General features: G+C 46.5%; 2 protein-coding genes across 3 annotated transcripts in view; one reads left to right on the forward strand and one right to left on the reverse strand.

Moving 5' to 3' along the window:
• KANSL3 (KAT8 regulatory NSL complex subunit 3) overlaps positions 1-2124 on the reverse strand; it is an 81384-nt gene extending 79260 nt beyond the window's left edge. Inside the window, exon 1 of one of the 2 annotated variants that reach the window (XM_088443275.1) lies at positions 1880-2123. The gene's annotated coding sequence lies outside the window, so the exon portion shown is untranslated. Of the gene's footprint in view, positions 1-1879 lie in introns of both variants that reach the window. The other variant, XM_088443276.1, reaches the window with a different exon arrangement.
• A 107-nt stretch (positions 2125-2231) lies between these two features.
• The window catches only part of FER1L5 (fer-1 like family member 5), a 308173-nt gene continuing 298038 nt past the window's right edge, over positions 2232-12366 (forward strand). The window contains exon 1 of the mRNA XM_088443273.1: positions 2232-2251. The gene's annotated coding sequence lies outside the window, so the exon portion shown is untranslated. The remainder of the gene's footprint in view (positions 2252-12366) is intronic.

Raw genomic sequence — 12366 nt, forward strand, 5'->3', positions numbered from 1 at the left:
TAATTATTTTACCATTAAACAAAATCTACCTAGTACTCCCTAAAAATTGCATCTCATAATTATTGCTACTGCTGATTTTCAGTAACAATAATTATGATTTTGAAATCACCCTTTGCTCCCCAGTCCTGGTGACACTATTCTAAAACAATTTGTTCAAACAACAGTTTTTGTCCATTTTCCGGCGTTTGGGAGCAAATTGCTGATTGTCATTTGCTTTCATACCTTATGCTGCCCATGAACTACACGATGCGGGGACGACGGCACGATTACAACGCCGTCGTCTCCCACGGGGTGAAGTGCATACGCTAGACGTTCAGTGTATGCAGATCAATCATCCCCGAACTTGGCAACCTGATGGCGGTCGTCAGGTTGACCGTCATGTTCGGGGGACGATTGATATTAAAAACGACCAGCGGGCGTGCGCATCGTTGGTCGTTTTTAACATTTTACTGCACGATTTGCAGGCGATTACCAAGCGATGGAGCGATAACAACCGTCGTTATTGCTCAATCACTAGGTTTAATCGCCTAGTGGATGGGCATCGTTACCAGATTTTCATTCCAACCAACTAGTTGGATGGTTGGACAGAAAATCTTTAGGTGTGTACCCAGCTTAAGCTCAACTGGGGAAGGGACTGGCCGGAATAATAATAATAATAATTTTATTTATATAGCGCTTTTCTCCTAAAGGACTCAAAGTGCTTTACATTTACAATACAAAGAGGCTCATTTATTAAGGATCGCATTTTGCAATGCGGTCAGGGCATGCAGTACCACCCATGATCGCATTGCAAAATGCGATCATACCGGCCGAATGTATGACCTGGCACATGGAGGGAGACGGGCTCCGAAAAGAGCCCGTCCCTGCGATATGGCCGGAGCGCATTCCGGGCTGCTGCACATGTGCAGTCCCACGGACTGCACATGAGCGGCGCCCATTGCCGGCGGAGGGATCTGGAAATGCGCCGGTAGAAATGCGGGTAAGTGTCCATAGGACACAGCGGCTAACGCTATCTTCAGATAGCGTTAGCTGCTGGTGCATTCCCGATATTGATACATTTGGCAGCATCGCATCCCCCATAGAAACCTATGGGGGAGGCGGCTGCCGGCGGCAATGGAGGAATCGCAGCAGGTATCGGAGATAGCTGCTGCGGTCCCTCCTTCATACATTCGGGGGATACTTAGTATTTGAGGTAAACCCCTGAAAACAGGTGTTTTTGGGGAATTTACCTCAAATGCAGTTTGATAAATGGGCCCTAAAATAAGTTTAAACAAGGGACATTAGTGAAATGCTTGGGTGAATACAGGTGAGTCTTGAGACTATATTTGAAGGATTCTAGAGTGTAGGCCTCTCGAACTTTGCAGGGAAGTGAGTTCCAAAAGGAATGACTGAAATATTCCCTGTACAGAGCTGCAGAGTATGTGTGCACTATTTAAATAGCTGTTAATAAATAAATAATGCTCAAATGTTATTTTATGCAACGTATAAGTCCAACATGATATATATCACCTTAAAATAACAAATATATTAGTGCCTTACATAAAGAATAATAAAAGTAAAATAAAAAAAACATAGAGGCACTCCAGCTGCTGTAGATGTACAAGCACAGTATGACCGGTCTCTCCTGCTGGGACTTATAGTGCTACAACTGGAAGTTCCTACCACTGCAGTATATGTGGGGTACAGAGGCATGTACTGATTGCTGCACACTGTCTCTATGGGCTTCCTACACTCAGGAAAACACACTCTTTATTGTATATATACACAGGAGTGTATACAATACAGTAATGCACCACACAGGGTGGGCTGCAATAGTGCACACAACCGTGCTTAGTCATTGTGTATGTATTGCCTCCCTCCTACCGGGGAACCGAATCACCTGTATCACTGCGCGCTCGTGCTTCCTTATTTATCATTATCCTCTCGCGTCATTGCAGCCGCCGCTCGCTCCGGCCCCGCCCACTCCTACCAGCGTAGCCGCCGCCGCGTCTCGGTCTCCCGGAGGCTGCTCAGGCCCGGTGCGTGCTGCTGCTGCGTGCGGCTGTGGGGCGGGGCGTGTGCGTGTGACGTTGGTGAAGTCAGGGCGGAGCCAGGGCGGGGAGAGGCGAGGCGGGAGGTGGGATGATGGTGAGTGTGTGAGGTGAGGGCGCAGTTACTCAGCAACAGTGTCCTCCTCCCCCTCCCCTGGCAGCCGCCCAGCCATGACAGGGTACCATCATGAGCAGCCATTGAGCTCAGAGCTGTGCCTCAGGTGACTGTACGAGGGAACGGTGGTGTTACCCATATCAGCCATATGCACTCTAACGGTCACTTATTTCTATTGCGCAGTTTAGATGATGACCATGGGGACATGTTTCTCCTGCAGGTGGTGATCGGGGTATTAGACTTGTATGATTTAATGGCCAAAAACTGATTGTAGAAATTCAAAGTGACTTGGGGGTCTATTCACTAATGGCCGATACACACTAGAAGATGTTTAATGTGTACCCTCCGCGCTAGCGACGGGACCCGGCAGGATGTCGCCCATCAGACCTGGGCGATGTTGCTGATGATGAGCGGCAGCGACATAGTTGGTACACGCTGGATGATATGTGGATTGGACGACATCGTCTAGTAGTGTGTATTCAGCTTAAGCCTTGGCGAGAGATAAATTGGAGAAAGTCCAAGCCAATCAGCTCCCAGCTGTCAGTTTACAGGCTGTGTTTGAAAAATGACGGGAATGGCTGGGACCTATCTTTCTCCAAGGCTCAGTGAATAGACCCCTTAGAGCAGGGGCTTATCTATAATGGGTGCAGGGGGCCCACACTGCACACCCTGCACTCATACTCTTTATACTTACCTCTCAGTAGTCCCACGTCGGCCGTAGTAGCGCTACACAAAACGCCCGGAAAATGGTAGCTGCATGCATTTTCCCGGCATTTTGAGCAGTAGGGAAATCGAAAATGGCTGCCACGCCATTTTCCCGGTGTCCTGCTCAGTAGACTGCGTGCACGGACTAGTGCTCAGAGTCTTACTGCTGCTGTCAGTTCGCTGGCATTGGCCAGCAAATGGGTTGGTTGTGTACACACAAGCAAATGTGAAAGGTATATATTTAATTTCACTTATATCGTATTGGCCGTGCAGCATGGCTGACGCAATATATCTGTGAAAGGCATCTTGTGCTTGTAGACTGCCAGATGGACTGAATGATATATTGCCTAGTGTATACCCAGCATTACACAGGTTCTGTGGCAGATTAAAACCAAGTGAAATGGAGACTTGAAGTCAGCCAGCTACAGAATCTGTGTGATTAATATGTTTCCCTTGTTAAAGGGATGATCTGGCAACTCTTGTGTCTGCGCATTAAGTTCTAACCTTTGCTGGATCCCTATTACTCAGTTTAGGTAATGCCATATCAAGATAGTGTTAAAGCTTGATCATTTCTGTTAAGCTGCCGCCTTCATAGAGGTCTGTGGGGAGAGCAGTAACGTGTAGAAAGTAGAGCCAGGCCATAGAAAACTGATTTCTCCAGCGTTATCTATTTGTTAAATAGGGAGAATAAGTGATAGGACCCTTTGCAGACCGCCCCAATTGGAATAGGTAAGCAGCACATCGAGTGCCCCTCACTCCGAAGCGGCACAGAAGCAAGGCGGGAGGGTGGGTATGTTTTCTCTGCTGCTCCATGCAGGGAGCACAGTAGTTGTTGCTGGCCGGGCAGGGTGTTGCAGGGAACCTGGCACCATCTTCTGCCTGGAGCCTACTCACCTGCATACTATAACTAATGAACCATTTACTCCAACCACACTGTTACTACTGCCATCTCTTTCTCACTTTTTTACCTTGTATTTGAAGTCCCACAAGGCTCTATCTACAGCCCTCTGCTTTTCTCACTGTAGCACGCTTCCCTTGGTAAACTAACTAAACTCTTTGGTCTCTAGTACAATCTTACACTGATGACAACCTTCTTTTCTGGCTTCTCTTTCTAATGTGTCCAGTTGTCTCTGCTTTCTCCTTATAGATGCCCCATCACTACCTAAAGCTCAGTGTTTAAAACAGAGCCAATCCTGTTCCCTCCTTCTAAATTCTCCAATCCCATCAAATACAATGCCTTGCAAAAGTATTCACCCCCCTTGGCTTTTTACCTTTTTTGTCATATTACAACCTGTCATTTATTTTTTTGATCTGAATTTTATGTGATGGATCTGCACAAAATAGTCTAATTTGGTGAAGTGAAATGAGAAAAAAATATATAAAAAAGTATCTTTATAAATAAAATTCTGAAAATTGGCATGTGCATATGCAATCACCTTCTTTGCTATGAAGCCCCTCAAAAGTTCTTGTGCAACCAATTACCTTCAGAAGTCACATAATTAGAGAAAAGAAGTCCACCTGTGTGAAATCTAAGTGTCACATGATCTGTCAGTGTAAACACACCTTTTCTGAAAGGCCCCAGAGGCTGCAACACCACTAAGCAAGAGGCATCACACCATGAAGACCAAGGAGCTCTCCAAACAAGTCAGGGACAAAGTTGTTGAAAAGTACAATTCTGGGTTTGGTTATAAAAAAAAATATCCAAATCTATGATGATCACCTGGAGCACCATCAAATCCATCATCATCAAATGGAAAGAACATGGTACCCCAACAAACCTGCCAAGAGAGGGCCGCCCACCAAAACTCACAGACCGGGCAAGGAGGGCATTAATCAGAGAGGCAGCACAAAGACCAAAGGTAACCCTGAAGGAGCTGCAGAGTTCCACAGCAGAGACTGGTGTATCTGTGCATGTGACCACAATAAGCCGTACACTCCATAGAGCTGGGCTGTATGGAAGAGTGGCCAGAAAAAAGCCATTACTTAGTGATAAAAATAAGAAGACACAATTTGAGTTTGCCAAAAGGCATGTGGGCGACTCCCCAAATGTATGGAGGTAGGTGCTCTGGTCAGATGAGACTAAAGTTGAACTTTTCGGCCACCAAGGAAAACGCTATGTCTGGCGTAAACCCAACACATCCCATCACCCCAAGAACACCATCCCCACAGTGAAACATGGTGGTGGCAGTATCATGCTGTGGGGATGATTTTCAGCAGCAGGGACTGGGAAACTGATTTGAGTCGAGGGAAAGCTGGATGGTGCTACATACAGGGATATTCTTGAGCAAAACCTGGTTCAGTCTGCCTGTGATCGTCCAGGAGAGGCATCCTTCCCTGTTTAGCGGCTCTTCCCCTCAGCTCACCGCGCCTTTCTGCTCAAGTCTGGCGTTGCTGAGCTGCACTCCTACGGCCACACCCCCTCTGAGGTCTCTGGCGGCCATCTTCGCCTGGTTACAGCGCAGATCTCTGGCAGCATGCGGACCGGTCCCCTTGTATACCTCTCCCCTGGAGTCAGTGTGTACAGCGCTATAGCCCTCCCAGACACTGAATCTGGGCAGGTTGATTGTAGTGCCAAGGTGCAGTAAGTACTCCTTCTGCATTGTATGTGACTTATGCTAGCGCTGACTGTCTGTGTCTTTTTTCTGATTCTGTCAGTCTATCCCTTTTCCTACAGCCCTGACGTGTGTGTAGGGAGGTTTCTTTGATCTCGCATATATAAACTCAAGTATTTGTGAGGCCTGTCACATACGGTTGTGTGCTGCATGGTGCCGTATTGTTGAACCAGTGTTTTGCATACTTGTGGGTACCCAGTTTGGCGCTTCCAGATTTCCTATATATATATATATATATATATATGACTGCCACCTTTTATACACAAGCCTTTGACCTGTTTATTTTGACTGCTTATTATAAATGTCTTTAATGCACTATGAGGTGTCCCCTTGTTCTTCCAATCTTTTAGAAAAAACAAATATATATTTATTTGGCTGGTGCAAATGTACACTGGTGATGACTAGTAGCAAACCTAACGTACAGTTATGGTGTGTGCCCACCACATGATGCGAATATACACGTTTTTCCTGTGCACACAATGTGGGAGCACAAAATATTAATCAATATGGATACTATTCTTTGAGACAAACATGTGGCACCATAACAAATCATCGCAAACCATTCACTACTACCTGGCTTATTCAAATTTTGCTCCACTGATCTTCCTATTGGGAATTGAATGAGAATAATTAGATACAGCTGACAAATAAATGTAGTTCAAATGTATTAGAAGCCCATACAGAGATACTGATAATTACAATTAAGGGGTTGAAAATATCCCTTTCTGGCTTCTCTGTGTGTAATGGAATAACTTATTAGAACTACAGTAACATAAAAAAAACATTAGTTTTAGAAGTATATCTGCTCTCATTGTTACCTTCTTTTACCGTAATATATTTAAGTTGATAGTTGTTTGTTACTGAATATACCATTGTAATTAGTGACTCTGGCAGTTTTATTATGTAATTTTCAATTCACTTTAGTGTAAAGTAACTATGAGATTACAAATGGAACAAGACTGACCGATAGACAACGGGGCAGGTGAAGTAAGTATAGCATACACTCATGTCAATAAAAATAAATCCTAAAATATTTTTGGAATAAGAGAGCAACTAACATTTACAAATTCGTACATCGGAAAGGCTATCAGTAAATTGTACCACTGCTTTTGTATTACCATCATTTGTATACGGTACAAGCATATTTTCCAACTTTTATGGTTGGGGAAAACATGTTTAACCAAGATGCAATGGGGAAACTTCAATTCAACGCGAATTGAATAGCCTCGGGAGCGAGCTCCCGGAGCTATTCAATTCAGTGCGCTGTTTGGGCGGGATAAGGATTTTTTTCTCGCACCCCCCTGGGGATGCGAGGAGAAATCCGACCAAAGTGCCAGGCGCGCAGCTGTTTTTCTGCCTAGAGCGGCGCTAAAAGCCGAGGTCCTGGCACTTTGGTCAGAGAATGCCGGTTAACGCGCCTTAACACCCTTTTTAAGGTGCGATAACCGGCATTCTCCAACCACACAGGGCACTAAATTGCACCCGCAGCTATTCAATTTGCGTTGAATTGAATCGCCCCCTATGAGACTAATGGTGCATACACATGGTCAGATTTTTCCTTCAGATATGAACGATAACGATTTAAAAATCATTCAGTCGTTCATATCTGAATGAAAATCTGACATATGGTGCATACACACGGTCAGATTTTTCCTTCAGATATGAATGATAACGATTTAAAAATCGTTCAGTCGTTCATATCTGAAGGAAAATCTGACATGCCTGAACGATGGACGATTTACAATGCGCGTTCCCGTTTGTCAGATAACGATATCTGACATTGATGTGTTTGCAGTCAGACTTGGACGATTCCATTCATTGTAATGCAGTCAAAAATCGTTCAAATCATTCAAAACTTTGGTAAAATCGTTCAATCGTTCATCTGACAAGTCTGACAAATCTGACCGTGTGTATGCTCCAATATCTGACATGCCTGAACGATGGACGATCAACGATGCGCGTTCCCGTTTGTCAGATAACGATATCTGACATCTGATGTGTTTGCAGTCAGACTTGGACGATTCCATTCATTTTAATGCAGTCAAAAATCGTTCAATCATTCAAATCGTTCAAAACTTTGGTCAAATCTTTCAATCGTTCATCTGACAAGTCTGACAAATCTGACCGTGTGTATGCTCCATAAGTAGCAAACTAGGTAAAAAAAAAATTAATATATTTCTCCTTCATCCACTAGGGGACACTGGAGTGTATACAATGGGGTATAGACGGGTGATGAGTGGAGCCTGGCCCTTTAAATTTCTTCTGACGTATAGTTGCCTCCTCCCCCTCTATACCCCACCCGAACTCAGTTTTAGATTAAGTGCCGAGGGAGCCGGATGCATTTCCAGGGCTGCCCTCAGCCAGTTTTTCTTCATTTAGTTTAACTTTTTTTTAATTTCTCTTCAACAGGCAGACTGCTGGCTGCGCCAGTCTGCTTGCATCGTGGGAGTCACCGGCAGGACCCGCCACAGCTGCCTGTGGCTAGTGTCCGGTTCTCGGGGCCACAGGGTCAACGGACTCTGGGGAGACCCGCCACAGCTGCCTGCGGCTTGTGTCCGAGTCCCCACATGCCCACTGGTCGGCTACGTAGTGGTAAGTATAACCCAACCCCCTTGAGTAGAAAGGGGGGTTGGGGCTCTAAAAGTCGCGGATCCCCCAGCAGAACAGTAGTTAATATATGCTGTCTCCGTAGTTGGCTGTGCGCCGCCCGCAGAGTCATTCTGGCTCTGCTTCGGTGCTCTCCGTAACCATGATGTCACTCATAGTTTATACAGCCTTCTGTAGCCTCAGCGTTAGTACAGCCGCAGCGCTGGCAGCTTAGATGGGGCATGGCTTGCAGTTGCACGGGTTTTACCGGTACCCTCGCTCGAGGGGACCGGGGTGGGGCTTCACTTTGAAGCATTGAAGCACCCCATAGCCCGGCTATCCCTGCTCAACCTGATTTTCTTTAAGCAGGGAGATTGTGTCTGTAGCCAGCCATCCTCAGCCCTCATCACCTTCCTCAGACCACCATCACCTTCCTTAGCCCACAACCCCTTCACCTTCCTCAGCCCTTAGTCCCATAACCCTCCCCAGCTCTCAGCCCTCTTCACCTTCCTCAGCCCCAACCTCCTTCATCTTCCTCAGTCCCAAACCCCTTCACATTCCTCAGCCCCTTCCTCCATACCCAGCCCCTCACCACCGCAGTCCTCTGTGTGCCTGACAGACGTCACTGAAAGGTCATGTCCGGCCTGGGCCACATCTGAGCAACCGGCAAGTCGAGCCTAGCGCTGCCCTGGCCAGACTACAAGGGAGCTGGGCGGCGGATACGAGTACCGGCGGCCGCGGCATGCTAGCTGGAGCACTGAGTCTGCCTTCCGTGGCCCCGCTTTGTGATGGTCTGGGAGCTACGTGGCCTCGCTCGACCTCAGGGCCCGGTATGGGTGTACCCTTAGGCCCCCCTGTCGGCGGGCCTGGGGACCATGCTTGTTTCCACTAACAACTGTGCTAGTGTCTTCACACAGGTCGCATCTTCTACGGAAGCAGCTCCAGTCTCCAAGACCAAGATATAGAACATAGGCACCTACGGATCGTATTGGTACTTATTTTGTACAGGAGGGTGTTGGTGTCTGCAACGTTGTATAGGGAGTCAGTAAGAATCCACAGAGAGTCGCTTGCAGGTAAGGGGCTTGCTCCACATTTCTAGGGAGACACTCGAGACAGATCCCTTTAAAAGGGAAGCAAGCTTACTGTGCAATAGCGCACACCTGACAAACCACATTAACGGCTGTACTAGCAGATATCTGTCCCTATAGGGTACCTCTTTCTTGCCAGTTTGGCTCTGCACTCTACGACTTTTTCTACATTTGAAAATTCCTTATACAGGTGTTGTCTGTCAATAATTTATCTGTAGTTTAATCTTTAAAAATGGAATCAAGGTGCCCAATCTTTTCAACCTTGTGGGAGGACCGTAGTTTTCTCTTCTCAGCGAAGTGAGGTCGCAGTGTTGCTCCTGGGTTGCTGACGTTGGTTTCCTTTTATGTCTGTTCCCTATTCCCGTCTATTTCAATGGAATTGGAGGCGTTTGTTTTTATTCTGGCTCACCTCTCTTGGGTCGGTCGGTATACCTTGTATTATTACATACGGGGGGCATTCAGTTTCTCACTTAGTGACTTACTAAATACATCCTGTTTCTTCCCATGTTGGTTTGCCCTCTGGTTTGTTTTCCAGATAGGAAGGAGAGTGAAAGATTCCAGGTTTCCTGCTGCTATCTGACCAGAGCAGAGCTTTATATACATGTCACTCTTGAGGCATATCTTATTGCTTTCTGACCTGGTGGTTGTTTAGCCTTGTTGGTTTCTTTATCCACTTCTTGGTTCCCTCTGGTGATGGGGGTTCTTAATCCTTTTTTTATTGGCTCATATGTAATCCTAGGGCCCGATTCACTACGGATCGCAATATGGCGTACGCACGCAGTTCAACTGCGATAGTATGCTAATCCATTGCACAACATGCTTAGCAGAATAGCGAAACTATCGGTACAATCGAGTACCATCGCAGACTCACACAAACTTGCACAAGCCCAGACCTTACTCAGAAATTGCTAACAACCATGGACGCTATGAAATCTCAGACTGCGTATGGCATTGCAGTGGATAATTTATGCATGCCCCTGCAACAGCGTGCGAACGCACTGGCATGCCTGCATTTCCTTGAACAGCCCCCCCCCCCCCCCGTCACCACCCACAAACGCTGCTTCCTGTCAATCACTCTGCGAGGGATCTGCATAGCCTCTGCAATCGCAGTCCCGTTTTCAATAGCTAGTTCACGCACGCGCACTGAGATGCATGCACAGAACGCAACAATCGGACGATTGTGTGCATATTAGCAACTGCGATTCAAGCTGAATCAGGCCCCTAGTTGATAGATGTCAATCATCCTTTCATTTGGTGCACATGTGCTCTTTGTTTGTGTATTCTAATTAGTCCATGTCCTCTCCCAAAAGTCCGGTGGCACGGGCTCTCGGACCTATCTAGTGTTTCTTTTTGTAAGTCCTCCTGGGGACCCTGGATTGGCTCCCCGAAGGGGTACTTGGATTTTTGATAGTTCTTGTAAGCGACCCATGACCGTTACCAAGTTGGCTAGATTATCAGTTTTTGTTCATATTCACGCCCTGCTGTATCTTCGTTACCGGCGTGGTTTTTGCAGCCGTGGTCCTGAGGCGCTAGGGTGTCCTGGTATTGGTCTTTTGCAGCTTGGTCTTGGGCCAGGAAGCCGGTGTTCTGGCACCCTTCCGTCTCATTTGGAAGTCCGCTGTAAGTTGCTGCACACGTAGCGGTTTTTCTCAACTCTTGTTCAGGCTGTCCCTGTTTTGTAGTTCTCCAGGAGAGAGTAGATGCTGGTTTTCGCCTGGGCTCGCTGACGGTGCAAATTCTGCCTCCTCTATCTGTTTTCAGCATCAGTTGCCCTGCTACCTGATCTACAAGCCTTTGGCGGGGAGCTCTTTAGTCCAGTCACCTTTGGTACCTCCTTCTATTTGTTGGAATTTCAATCTGGTGGTGTTTTCCTACATCAAGCCCATTTTATCTCTTCAATCGGATGGGTTTGAGCTCCTAGTTTAAATTAACCTCAAGTATGGTTCTGGAAGGCAGTTCTGCGGTTGGCTCTTGCTTTCGCTTGGTAGTGCCAGAGATTATGGCTCTGTCCGGTCATTCTCCCTACTTTATTTTTCATTACAATCAAGATGTGCTTAGCATGAAGCCGGCCTCTTTTGTGACTAGATGGGTCTTCCATGTGGTTCATTCTTGTGGTTCTTCTTGGTCGGCTGCAGCTGCATCTTCTGGAAGTGCTTATGCTTTTATTGAATCTTATTCTCATATTGCTTCCATGCTACAAGAGCTTCTTGTTGATTCTCTCTGCCACACTGTGTTCAGTGGGGTTCTCAAGGGCAGTCTGGCAACGTGCTTCAGCTTGTCGGATTGCCATCTGGCTGTTGGGTCAACAGTTCAAACCTGTTATGTTCTACTGTTTCTTCTCTGGCGACCCCTATTTACTGTTGGTCGTAGGGTTCTGCAGGTTTCTCAGCTCCCCACCTGGGAGGTGTGCTTTGGGACGTCCCCATTGAATATATTTAAATCCCTTTCTCCGATTCCGTAGAGGACACTGGCTGCCCTCCATAGGCAAATGCAGGGGGGGGGGTTCCGTCTGCCAGGAAACCCCCCTCGCCAGCCCACACCATGACAATAAAAATAGTAATGTCATAGAATTTTACTAGTGCTGCATGTTCTTCTCAGTATCACAAATGAAATCATTTGCACCACTTGTGGATCTTTTAATATGTGTCAGCCAGTAATAAATACACCTGTGCACCAACTAGGAGATCTGGAAAACATTCACTGTTAGGAATGTGCTGCTATAGAGCCCAATATGTACATATATGTCCAGGGCAGTGCTAGGTTATTCTGCTGCTCCCAGACTCCCGGACTTGCTCTAATACTCTGGAATGGTGCCCACATCTAAAATAAAAACATTCACCTCAGGCAAGATGACCCTACTGCTGCATCTAATGGCTTACTGTGATCCCTGGTCCTCTATATGCTGGAATTATGACACACAATATACTTTATATGATGCATATTAAAGCTGGTTAAGTGCTAATTCTACCCTACTTATGGACTGGCCACACACACTCTAAAATCAAGCATTTGGAACCCCCCCCCCTCTAGAAATCCTGCGTTTGCCACTGCCATCCCAGCGCTTTTCCTTGTTCCTGTGTTCTTGGAAAGTTTTTCATCTGCATCTTGATTGTCTGCAGTGTGTCGGTTTATGTCACTTTTGTAGGCTGTTTTCTGTTTTGGACCTTCTTAGTTGGTCCCTCCTTCTCCTTGTGTCTCCTCCTCTGTTGTTCTGTTATCCATCTCACTCG

This window comes from Taudactylus pleione, unplaced genomic scaffold (assembly GCF_031769625.1).
Source record: "Taudactylus pleione unplaced genomic scaffold, aTauple2 ptg000329l, whole genome shotgun sequence".
Classification (NCBI taxonomy): Eukaryota; Metazoa; Chordata; class Amphibia; order Anura; family Myobatrachidae; genus Taudactylus; species Taudactylus pleione.